Source organism: Salvelinus namaycush, chromosome 21 (assembly GCF_016432855.1).
Source record: "Salvelinus namaycush isolate Seneca chromosome 21, SaNama_1.0, whole genome shotgun sequence".
Classification (NCBI taxonomy): domain Eukaryota; kingdom Metazoa; phylum Chordata; class Actinopteri; order Salmoniformes; family Salmonidae; genus Salvelinus; species Salvelinus namaycush.
In genome coordinates, this window is record NC_052327.1 from 26775015 (window position 1) to 26790907 (window position 15893).

Below are 15893 nucleotides of genomic sequence, written 5' to 3' on the forward strand. Positions count from 1 at the left end.
GAGTCCACATGGGCCACCATCCCTGTGGAACACTTTCTACACCTTGTAGAGTCCATGCCATGACGAATTGAGGCTGTTGTGAGGGCTAAGGGGGGTGCAACTCAATATTAGGGAGGTGTGTCGATTGTTTTGTACACCCAGTGTATGTGTCCTGTTTAGTTAATCTTTCATTCTTAGGGCTAGGGTCTATTTTCCTGAATATCCACCTGACTGACGTGCCCAAAGTAAACTACCTGTTACTCAGGCCCAGAAGCCAGGATATACATATAATTGCTACCATTGGATAGAAAACACTTTGAAGTTTGTAGAAATGTTACATTAATGTATGAGACTATAACACAATTGATATGGTAGGCTAAAATCTACAGGAAACCAACCGGAATGTTTTATTTTTCTGATGTCCCAGGATCTTATAATGGAAAGCTATGGGTCCTATGCAATGGGTTCTAGCACTCAGATTGCAATTGCTATGGCTTCCACTAGATTTCAACAGTCTTTGTTCAAGGTTTCAAGCTTGTTTCTTCCAAAACGAGGAAGAATTTGGAGTTTTGGTACAAAGAGTCTCAGTGGAACATCCGTTTGTTCGCGCGCGACAAAGAGGACGTGCGCCTGCTAATTTTACTTTTCTATTGAACATACTACTTTCTGTATGAAATATTATAGTTTATTTACATTTTAGGGGAGTTTGACTTGTTTGAACAAAGTTTAGCGGTAGCTTTTTGGATTCCTTTGTCTGCATTTTGAACGAGTGGATTACTGAAATCGATGGCGCCAATTTAACAGACTTTTTGGGATATAAAGAAGGATTTTATCTAACAAAACGAAAATTCGTGTTGTAGCTGGGACCCTTGGGACTGCAAACAGAGGAAGATTTTCAAAAGTAAGTGATTTATTTAATTGCTATTTGTGATTTTATGAAGCATGTGCTGGTTGAAAAATATGTTGATGTGGGGTGCCGTCCTCAAACAATCACATGGTATGCTTTCGCTGTAAAGCCTATTGTAAATAGGACAATAGATAAACAAGAATTTAAGCTTTTAAATTATATAAGATACTTGTATGTTCAGAAATGTTTAACATTACGATTATTTATTTGAATTGCGCGCCCTCCAATTTCACTGGATGTGGTCGACAGGTGTCCCGCTGACGGTTAACAGGAGTGGAATTTGTTATCAGCCTCTTAGGAGAAAGGAAAGTGGTTGGATGAGCAGTCTGATTGTCCGTTGAATCAAGTGGACCAAGGTGCAGCGTGGTGAGCGTACCCTTTCTTTTTATTAGAAATGACGTCGACAAAACAATAAACAATACAAAACAAACCATGAAGCTTAAGGCTATGTGCCACAAACAAAGTCAACTTCCCACAAAGACAGGTGGGAAAAAGGGCTACCTAAGTATGGTTCTCAATCAGAGACAACGATAGACAGCTGTCTCTGATTGAGAACCCTACCTGGCCAAAACATAGAAATACAAATAATAGAACGAAAGAACATAGAATACCCACCCCAAATCACACCCTGACCAAACCAAATAGAGACATAAAAAGGATCTCTAAGGTCAGGGCGTGACACTGATGCTCTGCATCTTTTCAATTGAGGGTGAAATGAACAGCTTGACTCAATGCAGTCTTAATAAGGAGAAGTTCCATTCCTCGGCTATACCAGCTGCTTCTACACCATCTGTCCCCTTCTGGAACTACATGAAAACTGGAGCCCTCCTGTGTGCCTCAATAGAACAGTGGAACCACAATAAACAATATCCACAACATTTATAACAATAAGCCACCCAATACAGGGAAGGTGAGGAAACGTTTAGGAGCACACACACGCAAAGGTCAGGGAAATGCTCTGCTTAATTCATACGTTTTAGAAGTGGAGAAGTGGAGGGTGGGGAAGTGGACCTCTCTCTTCAGTCCCACTGTGTCCTGCTAAGGATGGTCTGCGCAGTGCACTTCCAGAACCTCCTCGGCCACTCACCTGGCGGTACGAGGGGTCAGAGCACCCACAGCTCTGTCTGCACTCCTACAATCAGCACCCGGGTCTACAGACACATAGACATGGGGATATGGTACCCGCAACTGTCACACCCTGACCTTAGAGAGCCTTTTGATTTCTCTATTTGGTTAGGTCAGGGTGTGATTAGGGTGGGCATTCTAGGTTTTCTGTTTCTATGTTGGTGTGTTTGATTCCCAATCGGAGGCAGTTGTCTATCGTTGTCTCTGATTGGGAATCAGATAATCAGATAAGTTGTTAGTTTCCGTTTGGGTTTTGTGGGATCTTGTCTTTGTTTGTTGCATGTTTTGCCCTACGAAGCTTTACGTTCGTTGTATTGTTTTTGGTGGAACATTAATAAAGAAAATGTACGCCTACGACGCTGCACCTTGGTCTGGTCATTCTACCAACGAGAGCCGTAACAGCAACTCAATACTAAGCATGAATAGTCACCTACAAATGTTACATAGTTAGATTATATTAAGTCTAAACCGAGGCTATTATCCCTGTAATGTATTGTACAAATACTAGTTGTTCGAGGATAGACAGTTTGTGTGTTAGATTCATACATCAACACATTTGAAAAGATAAGACTGATTTGTGAAGATGAAGTAAGTTAGAGTAACTACCGGTATTCAATACTGTAAACTCTAGAGGCTGGGAGCATGTCAATTGATTATAATGCCCATATAAAAGCTGCCCTGTCGTCATTAATAACTTCTTAAAGGTTAAGCAAAGCAAAAAAGACCCAATCTATAATCTCCATCTATCCCTCTCTTGTGTGGGCAGCACAATTTACAGCAGGCCTTATAGATGGGCAATTCATTCTCAGCCTCTCTCCCTCTTCTCAACTCTACTGCATTTCTTATCCCTTTCTTTCTTGCTTCTTTCCTTACCCCTTCCTCTCTCTCCCTCTCTCCCTCCCTATCCCCTTTCCCTCTCCCTGTCACCTTTCCCTCTCTCTAATTGCTTTATCCCGGAGAGCTCCTCTGCACAAGCAGCCTGTAAATCAAGAGGCAAGACTGTCAACACATAGATGAATGGCACAGAGTCAGATAAAAGAATGCCATCGGTGCTCATTGGCCGTTGTACATAAAGATTACACAACAAGTTGGAAATCGCAAATTCAACAATGAGTCACTTGGAAGAAATCAGTGACTAACTGTAAGCGTTGCAAAGAAACCTCTAAAGTTAGCCTGCTATTCAATGTGTTTTTTTCCCCAGAGTTCTCACCATAAATCCAGAGAATGCCAGACTTTGATGACAAAGTTTGGTGACGAAATTTGCCCACAAAGGACTGCTGCGCCACCTTCACAAGGTTAGTCCAAAAATGTATTGTATGCTGCTGCATAAATGACGTAATACACAAGGGAGAAATGTATACAGTAGCTAAGAAAGTAATACTAAGTGTATGTTGTGTAGTAAGCTGTTAGTAGCCCGTGTGCCTCACCCTAATAATTTGTATTGTAAACACATCGTTCGTGGCCCGGTGTGTGCTTGTTTGGCTACTTTTTTGTACAGCATTGACAGTACTACTGATAGTATTGGTGGTGCTTGGCTTGCACGTGCAAATTAATAGAATTGTGTTATTTAACGTGTCAAATAGTGTTATATGACATACTTTTTTGACACACAAAGACCCACCTACTGTTTTACCTTGGTGGTGCACAAATAGCCTATAATCTGTTTTAGAGAAATGTAATCATCGAATATTGTAAGAGCTTTCATTGTCTGTTTAGATGTCCCATTTATTTATCCTACGGTTCTAACTTGTACAGGGAGTACACGGCACATGTTCTGAATTCTGTCGCTCTACATTTCAAAAGTGCTGAACAAATAGTTCTATTGACTACGTCCGTCCTAGCTCGCTCATTAATGTCTTAATCAAAATTACAGATTGAGGGCCTCCCGGGTGGCGCAGTGGTCTAGGGCACTGCATCGCAGTGCTAACTGCGCCACCAGAGTCTCTGGGTTCGCGCCCAGGCTCTGTCGCAGCCGGCCGCGACCGGGAGGTCCGTGGGGCGACGCACAATTGGGCTAGCGTCGTCCGGGTTAGGGAGGGTTTGGCCGGTAGGGATATCCTTGTCTCATCGTGCTCCAGCGACTCCTGTGGCGGGCCGGGCGCAGTGCGCGCTAACCAAGGGGGCCAGGTGCACGGTGTTTCCTCCGACACATTGGTGCGGCTGGCTTCCGGGTTGGAGGCGCGCTGTGTTAAAGAAGCAGTGCGGCTTGGTTGGGTTGTGCTTCGGAGGACGCATGGCTTTCGACCTTCGTCTCTCCCGAGCCCGTACGGGAGTTGTAGCGATGAGACAAGATAGTAATTACTAGCGATTGGATACCACGAAAATTGGGGAGAAAAGGGGATAAAAAATAAATAAAATAAAAAATTACAGATTGCCTCTTATCTGCTTGTCATCCCCTTATGCCATAGTTTGTACAACTCAATTGTCAGTTGAAACCACATTTGTTTAAGCAAATCAGCCATATCAGCTATGTTTTTAAAAAAGGCAGTAAATGAGGCTGAATGAACTGTTTCGCTGCCAGACAAGGCTCCACTGACAGCCAGGTGTAGCAGTGGTAAGGTGTTGGGACTCTGCTGTTGGGACAGCTTTACTAGGCAGTGTAAGAGGATGGCCCTATAAATTGTCAAAGACTGTTCTATACCGTTCTCTCTGCTACCACACGGCAAGCCTTACCGATGCACCAAGTCTAGGTCCAAGAGGCTTCTAAACAGCTTCTACCTCCAAGCCATAAGACTCCTGAACACCTAATCAAATTGCTACCCAGACTATTTGCATTGCCCCGCCCCCTGTTTTACACCTCTGCTACTCTCTGTTGCTATCATCTATGCATAGTCAATAATAATTCTACCCACATGTACATATTACCTCAACTAACCGGTGCCCCCGCACATTGACTCTATACCGGTACCGCCCTGTATATAGTCTCGCTATTGTTATTTTACGGCTGCTCTTTAATTACTTGTTACTTTTATTTCTTGTTCTTATCCGTGTATATATATACTGTATATATATAACTGCATTGTTGGTTAGGGGCTTGTAAGTAAGCATTTCACTGTAAGGTCTACACCTGTTGTATTTGGAGCATGTGACTAATACGATTCGATTTATGTAGGCGCTAACAGTTTGTAGTCACCGTTTGTCACCGTTAAAGTGCAATTAATGTATTGTTTAGTGTTGCGTAGTGGGTTTGCTGGCATGTGTAACCGATGTGAAATGGTTAGCAGGGTGCGTGCTAATAGCGTTTCAATCGGTGACGTCACTCGCTCTGAGGCCTTGAAGAAGTTGTTCCCCTTGCTCTGCAAGGGCTTTTGTGAAGCGATGGGTAACGATGCTTCGTGGGTGTCAGTTGTTGGTGTGTGCAGGGTCCCTTGTTCGAGCCCAGGTAGGGGCGAGGAGAGGGACGGAAGCTAAACTGTTACATTGATGCTGTTGACCCGGATCACTGGTTGCTGTGGAAAAGGAGGAGGTCAAAAGGGGGGTGAGTGTAACTGATGTGAAATGGCTAGCTAGTTAGCGAGTGCGTGCTAATAGCGTTTCAATTGGTGACGTCACTCGCTCTGAGACCTTGAAGTAGTTGCTCCTCTTGCTCTGCAAGGGTTTTTGTGGGGCGATGGGTAACGTGGCTTTTGTGGCTTTTGTGGAGCGATGGGTAGCGATGCTTCGTGGGAGGCAGTTGTTGATGTGTGCAGAGGGTCCCTGGTTCAAGCCCAGGTAGTGGCGAGGAGAGGGACGGAAGCTAAACTGTTACATTGATGCTGTTGACCCGGATCACTGGTTGCTGCGGAAAAGGAGGAGGTCAAAAGGGGGGTGAGTGTAACTGATGTGAAATGGTTAGCGGGGTGCGCGCTAATAGCGTTTCAATTGGTGACGTCACGCGCTCTGAGACCTTGAAGTAGTTGTTCCCCTTGCACTGCAAGTGCCGCGGCTTTTGTGGAGCGATGGGTAGCGATGCTTCGTGGGAGGCAGTTGTTGATGTGTGCAGAGGGTCCCCTGGTTCGGGGCGAGGAGAGGAACGGAAGCTAATCTGTTACACATGCATCCCACATTTTTTTGTTTGCCCCACCAAGATTTACATGCTAAAATCAACACTGATTATTGGTTACTAGAATCTGGGGCAAAGCTTTTATGCTCTGCCAGAACCATTGCCATCTCCACATCATAAATCAGGAACAAACTGGTGCAGAAGTGTACAGTGTAATTTGCTTAGGAGGTAGGAGATAATCACTGAGATCCAGCTTCACAGAGCATGCAAAGCACTTCTGACACTGGAGCTGTAGAACATCGAAAAAACACAATGTCTCAACCCAGCCACCGATCTGCTGCACAATAAATGCCTTCAATGAACAAATGACTGATGTGAGGTCTAATTTTTCAAGCATTATGAAATGTGTGTCATTGGGCATGGATGGCTGCACCATGATTGTAGAAACTTATGAGATGATTTCCATGCACTAAGGCTTCCATGCACATGCACCGAGGCTTGTTTCTGTTATGTAAGGTGTGAGCAGAGAGGCAGTAAGTTTTAGGCTGTGGGTGATTGGTGATTGGTGTCGCATACTGTACCTTATCCACTAAGAAGCTGAGCTGCTGGGAGGAGATGTCCAAGACAGGTGATGAGCTCCTTCCCACTCTGGTGACCTAGCATGGCGTGACACACCAGCCTCTCTCAGACCACCTGGGTTAGAAACACAGGTATTCAGTACACACATTCCGTTAGCTCAAGACAACATTTATACCATTATATGCAATTCTGCACTGAAGCTCAGATTTTGACCTTGTGTAGGTATAAATGTGACAGTTTCCTATAACTACCCAACAGAAATACAGCCCTGTCCTGCCAAAGCTTTGCTTGGGATTTCCTGAAATACAATCCTACAATTGCCATTGAAAGATATAGGGGATCAGCAGAGGCTGCAGTGGCATGGGCTTACCTCTGGTTCCCGCTTCTTTCCCTCTCCTGTTCACCATTCAATCAATAAGGACTCAAGGAGAAATGCATCCCAGTAATACCCAGAGAGGAAGTCAATACCCAGGCCTGTGCAGCGTGACTATTGTCAGATGAAGGGGGCTTTAAACACCTTTATCTCTGTAGTATTCAACCTTGAGGCCCCTGTGTCATTATCTGAAATGCTAGCTAAGAGTGCACTTACTGTAATTCACATGTTCGTCCAAATTTTAGCGAATGTCAATAACCAGCTGTGAATACTATTATTAAACACTGGTAATGGTACACTAAAAAGAACTGGTTTGGCTGAACATAAAAACGAATCCATAAAGTTAGTCCAATGTGGTGAAACATACTAGATTCGTTTTGCGAATAAAATTGAATAATTTATTCAAAGTCCAACAACTGTGGGTGCTGACAAAGACCAATGCAGTCGGTGTCGAAATTTTTCACCCGTAACACATAATAAATTATCCAAAATGCACAGACTGTTATTGACGAACAAAGACTGTTAACACAGGCAGACCAATTCTGATCTTTTTTTCACTATTTAGTCTTTAGACCAATCAGATCAGCTCTGAAAAATATTTGAAAAGATTGGTCAGAAGACCATTACGTGGAAAAAATATCAGAATTGATCTGGCTGTGTAAAGGCAGCCATATCTGTTGCTTGAGGGAGTGTGTCAAATCAAATGTTATTTGACACAAGCGCCGAATACAACAGATACCATAAAATGCTTACTGACAAGCCCTTAACCAACAATTCCGTTTTAAGAAAATAGAGTTAAGAAAATATTTACTAAAATAAAAAATAAATACAAAAGTAACACAATAAAATAACAATAATGAGGCTACATTATGTATAGACTAGGGGTACCGGTACTGTTACCGAGTCAATGTGCGGGGGTACAGATTAGTCAAGGTAATTTCTACATGTTGGTAGGGGTAAAGTGACTATGCATAGATAATAAACAGCGAGTAGCAGCATGTGTAAAAACAAAGGGGTGGGGGTGTCAATGCAAATAGTCCGGGTGGCCATTTGATTAATTGTTCATCAGTCATATGGCTTGGGGGTAGAAGCTGTTGAGTAGCCTTTTGGATCTAGACTTGGCACTCCGGTACCGCTTGCCATGCGTTAGCAGAGAGAACAGTCTATGACTGGAGTCTTTGACCGTTTTTTTGGGCCGTCCTCTGACACCGCCTAGTATATAGGTCCTGGATGGCAGGAAGCTTGGCCCCAGTGATGTACTGGGCCGTTCGCACTACCCTCTGTTGCGCCTTACGGTCGGATGCCGAGCAGTTGTAATACCAGGTCGTGATGCAACCGGTCAGGATGCTCTCAATGGTGCAACTGTATAACTTTTTGAGGATCTGGGGACCCATGCCAAATCTTTTCAGTCTCCTGAGGGGGAAAAGGCGTTGTCGTGCCCTCTTCACAATTTTCTTGGTGTGTTTTGACCATGCTAGTTTGTAACTTGAAACTCTCGATCAGCTCCATTACAGCCCCGTCAATGTGAATGGGGGTGTGTTCGGCCCTCCTTTTCCTGTGGTCCACGATCATCTCCTTTGTCTTGCTCACATTGAGGGAGAGATTGTTTTCCTGGCACCACACTGCCAGGTCTCTGACCTCCTCCCTATAGGCTCTCATCGCTGTGTCGTCAGCAAACTTAATGATGGTGTTGGAGTCGTGCTTGGCCACGTATTAGTGGGTGAACAGGCAGTACAGGAGGGGACTAAGTACGCACCCCTGAGGGGCCCCCGTGTCGAGGATCAGCGTGGCAGATCTGTTGCCTACCCTCACCACCTGGGGGTGCGGCCTGTCAGGAAGTTCAGGATCCAGTTGCAGAGGGAAGTGTTTAGTCCCAGGGTCCTTAGCTTATTGATGAGCTTTGTGGGCACTATGGTGTTGAACACTGAGCTGTAGTCAATGAAAAGCATTCTCACATAGGTGTTCCTTTTGTCCAGGTGGGAAAGGGCAGTATGGAGAGCAATTGAGATTGCGTCATCTGTGGATCTGTTGGGACGGTATGCGAATTGGAATGGGTCTAGAGTTTCCGGGGTGATGGTGTTAATGTGAGCCATAACCAGACTTTAGAAGTGTGTTATGGGGCGTAGTCATTTAGGCAGGTTACCTTCGCTTTCTTGGGCACAGGGACTATGGTGGTCTGCTTGAAACATGTAGGTATTACAGACTTTGTCAGGAAGAGTTTGAAATGTCAGTGAAGACACTTGACAGTTGGTCCGCGCATACTCTAAGTACACGTCCTGGTAATCCGTCTGGCCCCGCAGCCTTGTGATTGTTAACCTGTTTAAAAAGTCTTGCTCACATTGGCTATGGAGAGCATGATAACCCATCGTCCGGAACAGCTGGTGCTCTCATGAGTCTATGTTTCTAGATCTCAACTTACTATCTAAGTTGTGTCTGACAGAGGAGTGTTTGCCACCATTGTCACATGTTCCCACCTTGGGAGAATCAGAGGAGCCCTCCAGCAACATGTTAGCAGTGTGTCCCGTGGCGAGCTCTATGCGTATAGGATGCAGGCTGAAGACTGGCCCATCTACAGCTGGAGGAACCAGGGAGCTGCGACCCTTTTCCTCCCTGGTTGTGTTGGTGGGCGGGGGGGGGCCTCTGCGGAGGAACTGGAGGTACCCCTCTGTGTTCCAGTATAGCTGGTGGAAGGGCTGACCTCAGTTGGTCACTCTAAAGCAGTACTGATATGGACCAGAGCTGGGGAGCAGAGGACAGAAAACAAGCTTTCAGGGAAATAATTGAATGACTGGTGGATTTGAATGGGATTTGAATGACTGATTTGATTGAATATGTAAAGTATGTACACACTCCCTGCCTGTACCTGAAATGTGCCCCCAGGTCCAGACTAGGGACAAAAGGAAGGTTGGTGACAATGGTAGTGCCCTTTCCATTGGCAGAGAGAAATATGGTGTGTTTCATTATCCTGGATGGATAGGTACAGCTTGTCCTGGAAGTGCACCCTCTACAACCACTATGACTATTATTTGACCCTGCTGGTTATCTAACGTTTAAAAATCTTGAAGAACAATCTGGCCTTAAATGCCTATATACTCTTAAAATCTCCACCAGGCACAGAAGAGAAGAAGAGGACTGGCCACCCCTCAGAGCCTGGTTCCTCTCTAGGTTTCTTCCTAGGTTCCTGCCTTTTCTAGAGTTTTTCCTAGCCACCGTGCTTCTACATCTGCATTGCTTGCTGTTTTGGGTTTTAGGCCGGGTTTCTGTATAGCACTTTGTGACATCTGCTGATGCAAAAAAGGCTTTATAAATGCATTTGATTGTCATATAGGTGAGCCACCTGCCTCAGCTCCAGCTTCCCCTGGGGTGGAACCTCTCCCTCACTGGGCTCCACCCACCACCTGCTGCGAACCTGGAAAAAAACAGTGGCCTTCTGTTACATCTGAGGTAGTAAAAGACAGAATCACTACGTAATAGGTGTAGTACTGCCAGTTTAACCATACTGTATAATGCCGTAAGCCAAAACACAGAATACATAATATAATTTAGCAGATGCTCTTATCCAGAGTGACTTAGTAGTGAGTGCATACATGTTCATACTTTTTTGTACTGGCTCCCAGTGTGAATCGAACCGACAACCCTGGCATTGCAAGTGCCAAGCTCTTCAAACTGAGCCACATGGGACCAAATTCAATCTACCTGTATAATATATGATAGATTCATTGAGGGGCTTTGTAAGAGTATGTCTGTGATGTTCATTAAACATTCTCAGGTTAGTCAAACATCCAGGAGAAAAAGGGTTCACAAGCAGTGAACCCTTTTATGTTTGGGCCCATAGAGCTCATATGTTCTATAAAAGTCTGTGTTTGAGGCATTCTTACAGAGGGTCTGTGCTTTCGATTAACCAACAAATAAAATAAGGGCACCACACACGAAGCAATTTGACTCCTTTATCAGAACCTTATCTGTCTCTTGGACCAAGCACTGTTTTATAATGAGAGGTAATGTAGTGATAGCAGGTCCGGGCTCCCTCCAGTCTCTTCCCTACTAATACTGTCTTATCTGTGGGCCTTTTGGGAGCCTGGTGGAGGCAGAGGAAGGCTGCAGTTGGGAAGCTCACTACTCGTCTATCAGTTTTACAGAGAGTGTGAAGCTGCTAATTGAAGCAATCACAGACAGGCTGGGGTTTTATCAGATCCAGGGCCCAAAAGCTGTGTTGCTATAGATACCAGGATTGATACAGAGGATTCAGCCTGCTTTTGCCCTATTAGATGTACTGTACAATCTAATTCAGCTTGAAAGCGGAATTTTCATCTAAAGAAAAAAAGCAGAAGAATTCCCCATTCTATACTACTCCATTCTAGATTTCTGATTGATTTAGATTCAACAAGGAAATAATCTAAAAAGGAAACAGACATTAATCTTCTCTACCACTACATCTTCAGCCTTGTTCACATCAGCAGATAAGACCAAAGTGCACCAGTAGCTCTCAATATATCTTAACTATTAGCTGAAAGAGGATTTAAAATCAATTTTCCATGCAGCAGCTTCCTGATTGATTTGTTGCACATAAAGTTTTAATGGGGATTTTCAGATTGAATCCAGCGCTGTGACATTGGAGTAGGCTCTCTGATTGATAATACTTTATTTTTTCACCACCACACTGGAGGGCTCATCCAACTATCTGGATGCTTCCATGGACTAAGCGGAATCATCACATTTGACTGCCATCATGACGTCTTCTTCAGAACCACGACCAACCAAAGACATTAATGAGCTCCGTGTATGTAGGGGAAATGTGACGGCAGAGAGGAACAAGCACTACACTTCTATAACAAACTCTCTAGTCTACAAGGGCAGAAAGACACTTTTTTACAACTTCCTTGCGCTGACATTGGCTATGCAATGAGTTGGATTTAATTGGAGTTTCAGTGTGTGCTCGAGTGTGGAGGGGACCTTATTGAACAGAGCATGGTCTGCTGGCGACAGGAGATGCTCTTGATGTTACAAGCAGTCATGTAGAACCAACCGATCATGGATCATAGCTCCTGATTAATCACCATCAACAACATTATCACTAGCTGAACTTTATAGCTACTGGAAGTTACTGAGTCACGCAGACTTCTTTACTCTCCATAAATGCACAATCTGATTCTTTAGAGGGATTAATCATAGCCCCCAAAGTCTGTTGCATATCGGTATCTTGTTCATCTGTACATTAACTTGAAGATATAAGTATATTCTGCTACCCTGTGAGACAGAAGTAGGGCAGATTTCTATGTCTAGTCAAAGGAAGATGTCTAGTCACATTTAATATATTCTAATATAGACTCTCTACAGTGTACTTCATTCTCACTTGTAGATAAAGTGGGATGTCAGCTCATTACAGAGGGACTTGCAGAGAAAGGGGAGTAAACGGCAATTGAGGCATTCAGCCACTACACCTCACCTAACCATCCATGTGAGCGGTGTGTGACTTTGGGATTCATCTTTCTAAGGCTTTATGTGCCAGAGAGCTAGTGAGAGCTGAGCTGCTGGTCGATACAAAGGTGATCATGGAGGGGTATGAAGAACAAGCCAGCTGAAATGTCAATAATCAGATCAGACTTGCATTACAGAGGTTTAATAAAATGTATTGCTTTGAACCATGGCATGTCAAGGAGGTTTCAAATGAAAACCACAGCAAAACTCAGTAGCTAAGACCCCAAATAGTAGATTTGATAAGGCCATCATACAATACAATATACTTTATTGTCCATTTACATGCAAATTCATTCTGTGACGTCAGCATACAAATGCACAAACACAACACAATATATTACATGCAGCACGGAAAAATGCAAAGTTCATACACACGTCACATGTTTAGATTTCCACATATTGAAAGTCTCTGCGGCCTACTGTCCAACTGTTCAGCAGCCCGATGGCCGATGGAGTGAAACATGCTCTTATTCTTACTGCTCTTTGCCCTTAATCTCCTTACGGAGTGCAGCAGCTCAAAACATTGGGCAAGAATATACTAATGGCAAAAATATAAATTGAAAGTATGCTTTATTTTTAAATCTTTTACATTCTTTTGCCATCAAGTTCTACCTGGCTCTTTGCCATGCTATCGAGCGACTCTGTCATTCTAGAAGAATGACCATCGATTGATGCTTGAAAATGCTTAGTAAAAATCCTGCCTTATCAATGCACAGCTCTTTAGCCTTAGAGGTGAAAAGAGTGTCAGAAGTATTTCCTCAGCACTGCACTTTAAAGATTTAAGTGCAATACAAGACACTGTGTGTGTGTGTGTGTGTACGTGTACGTGCGTCTTTGCGTTTGTCTGTAGACTGCAGTACTTCAAGGTCCCAGTGTCACGCCCTGGCCTTAGTATTCTTTGTTTTCTGTAATATTTTGGTTAGGTCAGGGTGTGACAGGGGGGATGTTTGTGTGTATTTGTCTCGTCTTGGGTGGTTGTATTGTATAGGGGGATTTGTAGAGGTAATGGGGTTGTGTTTAGTGTAGGTGTCTAGGTAAGTCTATGGTTGCCTAAATGGTTCTCAATCAGAGACAGCTGTCTTTCATTGTCTCTGATTGGGAGCCATATTTAAGGCAGCCATAGGCATTAGGCTATTGTGGGTAATTGTCTATGTGTAGTGTTTAGTGTCAGCACTATTTTGTTTGAATAGCTTCACGGTCGTCTGTTTGTTGTTTTGTTCGTTTATATAAGTATTCGTGTTCGTCTTCTTAATAATAAAGAAGGATGTATTGTTATCACGCTGCGCCTTGGTCCACTCTTCCTCAAAGTTACGACGATTGTGACACCCAGCATAGCAGGGTACCAGTCACTAGGTTGTTTTGCACCAAAGGGATTCAAGGCAGCGCTGGTTAATGAGAGAGGCATGAAACAGAAATAGAAACAGAGGGATGAACACTATGCACAGTGCATTAATAAATATTATACAACGGGTGCGTCTAATCCTGAATGCTGATTGGTTAAAAGCACATTCCAGCCGGTGTCTATTCCACAAGATACCACCAGGCTAAATCTATGACTTTAAAATGCCTATTTACTCTGTTCCATCTGACTACGCAATCCATTGTCTCATCAGCCCAGCCAGGCAATTTATAAACTTGATCTCCACTATAAAAAGCATCTAGACATTATCTCCCATTTCTTTTAGACTAACATTTAGTTTTCAACAGCAGAGATTTGTATAAACCTTGCTGTCTGTCTCTCCGACATTTGCAACATTGTTTCAATATTGTAACGGTTTTCTTCTGTGGAAGGAGAGGACCAAAGCGCAGCGTGATTAGTGTTCATCATGTTTAATAAAAGACAAAAAACTGAACACTCCAAAATACAAAAAACAACAAACGTGATAACCGAAACAGTTCTATCTGGTGCAGACACACGAAGACTGAAGACAACCACCCACAAAACCCAACACAAAACAGGCTACCTAAATATGGTTCCCAATCAGAGACAATGACTAACACCTGCCTCTGATTGAGAACCATATCAGGCCAAACACAGAAACGGGAAAACTAGACACACAACATAGAATGCCCACTCAGCTCACGTCCTGACCAACACTAAAACAAAGAAAACACAAAAGAACTATGGTCAGAACGTGACAGTACCCCCCCCCCCCCCCCCCCACGGTGCGGACTCCGGCTGCAAAACCTGAACCTATAGGGGAGGGTCTGGGTGGGCATCTGTCCGCGGTGGCGGCTCTGGCGCTGGACGTGGACCCCACTCCACCATAGTCTTTGTCCGCTTCAGTGACGTCCTTTGAGCGGCGACCCTCGCCGCCGACCCTGGCCTGAGAACCCTAATAAAGGGCCCCACCGGACTGAGGAGCGCCTCTGGACTGAGGAAACTCCTCCGGACTGAGGGGCAGCTCCGGACTGAGGGGCAGCTCAGGACTGAGAGATAGCTCAGGACTGAGGGGCAGCTCCGGACTGAAGGGCGGCTCCGGACTGAAGGGCGGCTCCGGACTGAAGGGCAGCTCCGGACTGAAGGGCAGCTCCGGACTGAAGGGCAGCTCATGACTGAAGGGCAGCTCATGCAGCTCCTGACTGGCGGGCGGCTCTGGCGGCTCCTGACTGGCGGGCAGCTCCTGACTGGCGGGCGGCTCCGGCAGCTCCTGACTGGCGGGCGGCTCTGGCAGCTCCTGACTGGCGGGCGGCTCTGGCGGCTCCTGACTGGCGGGCGGCTCTGGCGGCTCCTGACTGGCGGGCGGCTCTGGCGGCTCCTGACTGGCGGGCGGCTCTGGCGGCTCCTGACTGGCGGACGGCTCTAGCGGCTCCTGACTGACGGACGGCTCTAGTTGGCTCCTGACTGACGGACGCCTCTAGCGGCTCCTGACTGACAGACGGCTCTAGCGGCTCAGGACAGACGGGCGGCTCAGATGGCGCTGGACAGACGGGCGTCTCAGATGGCGCTGGGCAGACGGGCAGCTCAGACGGCGCTGGGCAGACGGGCAGCTCAGACGGCGCTGGGCAGACGGGCAGCTCAGATGGCGCTGGGCAGACGGGCAGCTCAGACGGCGTTGGGCAGACGGGCAGCTCAGACGGCGCTGGGCAGACGGTCAGCTCAGATGGCGCTGGGCAGACGGGCAGCTCTGGCCTGCTGAGGCGTACAGTAGGCCTGGTGCGTGGTGCCGGAACTGGTGGTACCGGGCTGGGGACACGCACCTCTGGGCGAGTGCGAGGAGCAGGAACAGGGCATACTGGACCCGGGAGGCGCACAGTAGGCCTGGTGCGTGGTGCCAGCACTGGTGGTACCGGGCTGGGGGCACGCACCACTGGGTGAGTGCGGGAAGAAGGAACAGGATGTACTGGGCTGTGGAGGCGCACTGGAGGTCTGCTGCATGGTGTTGGCACTGGTGGTACTGGATAGACCGGACCGTGAAGACGCACTGGAGGTCTCGAGCTAATGGCCTGCACAACCCGTCTTGGCTGGA

The 15893-nt window shown here is 45.8% G+C and overlaps 1 pseudogene; it reads right to left on the reverse strand.

Annotated features, from left to right (window-relative positions):
* Positions 1-15893, reverse strand: part of LOC120065834 — a 70804-nt pseudogene that overhangs the window by 33809 nt on the left and 21102 nt on the right.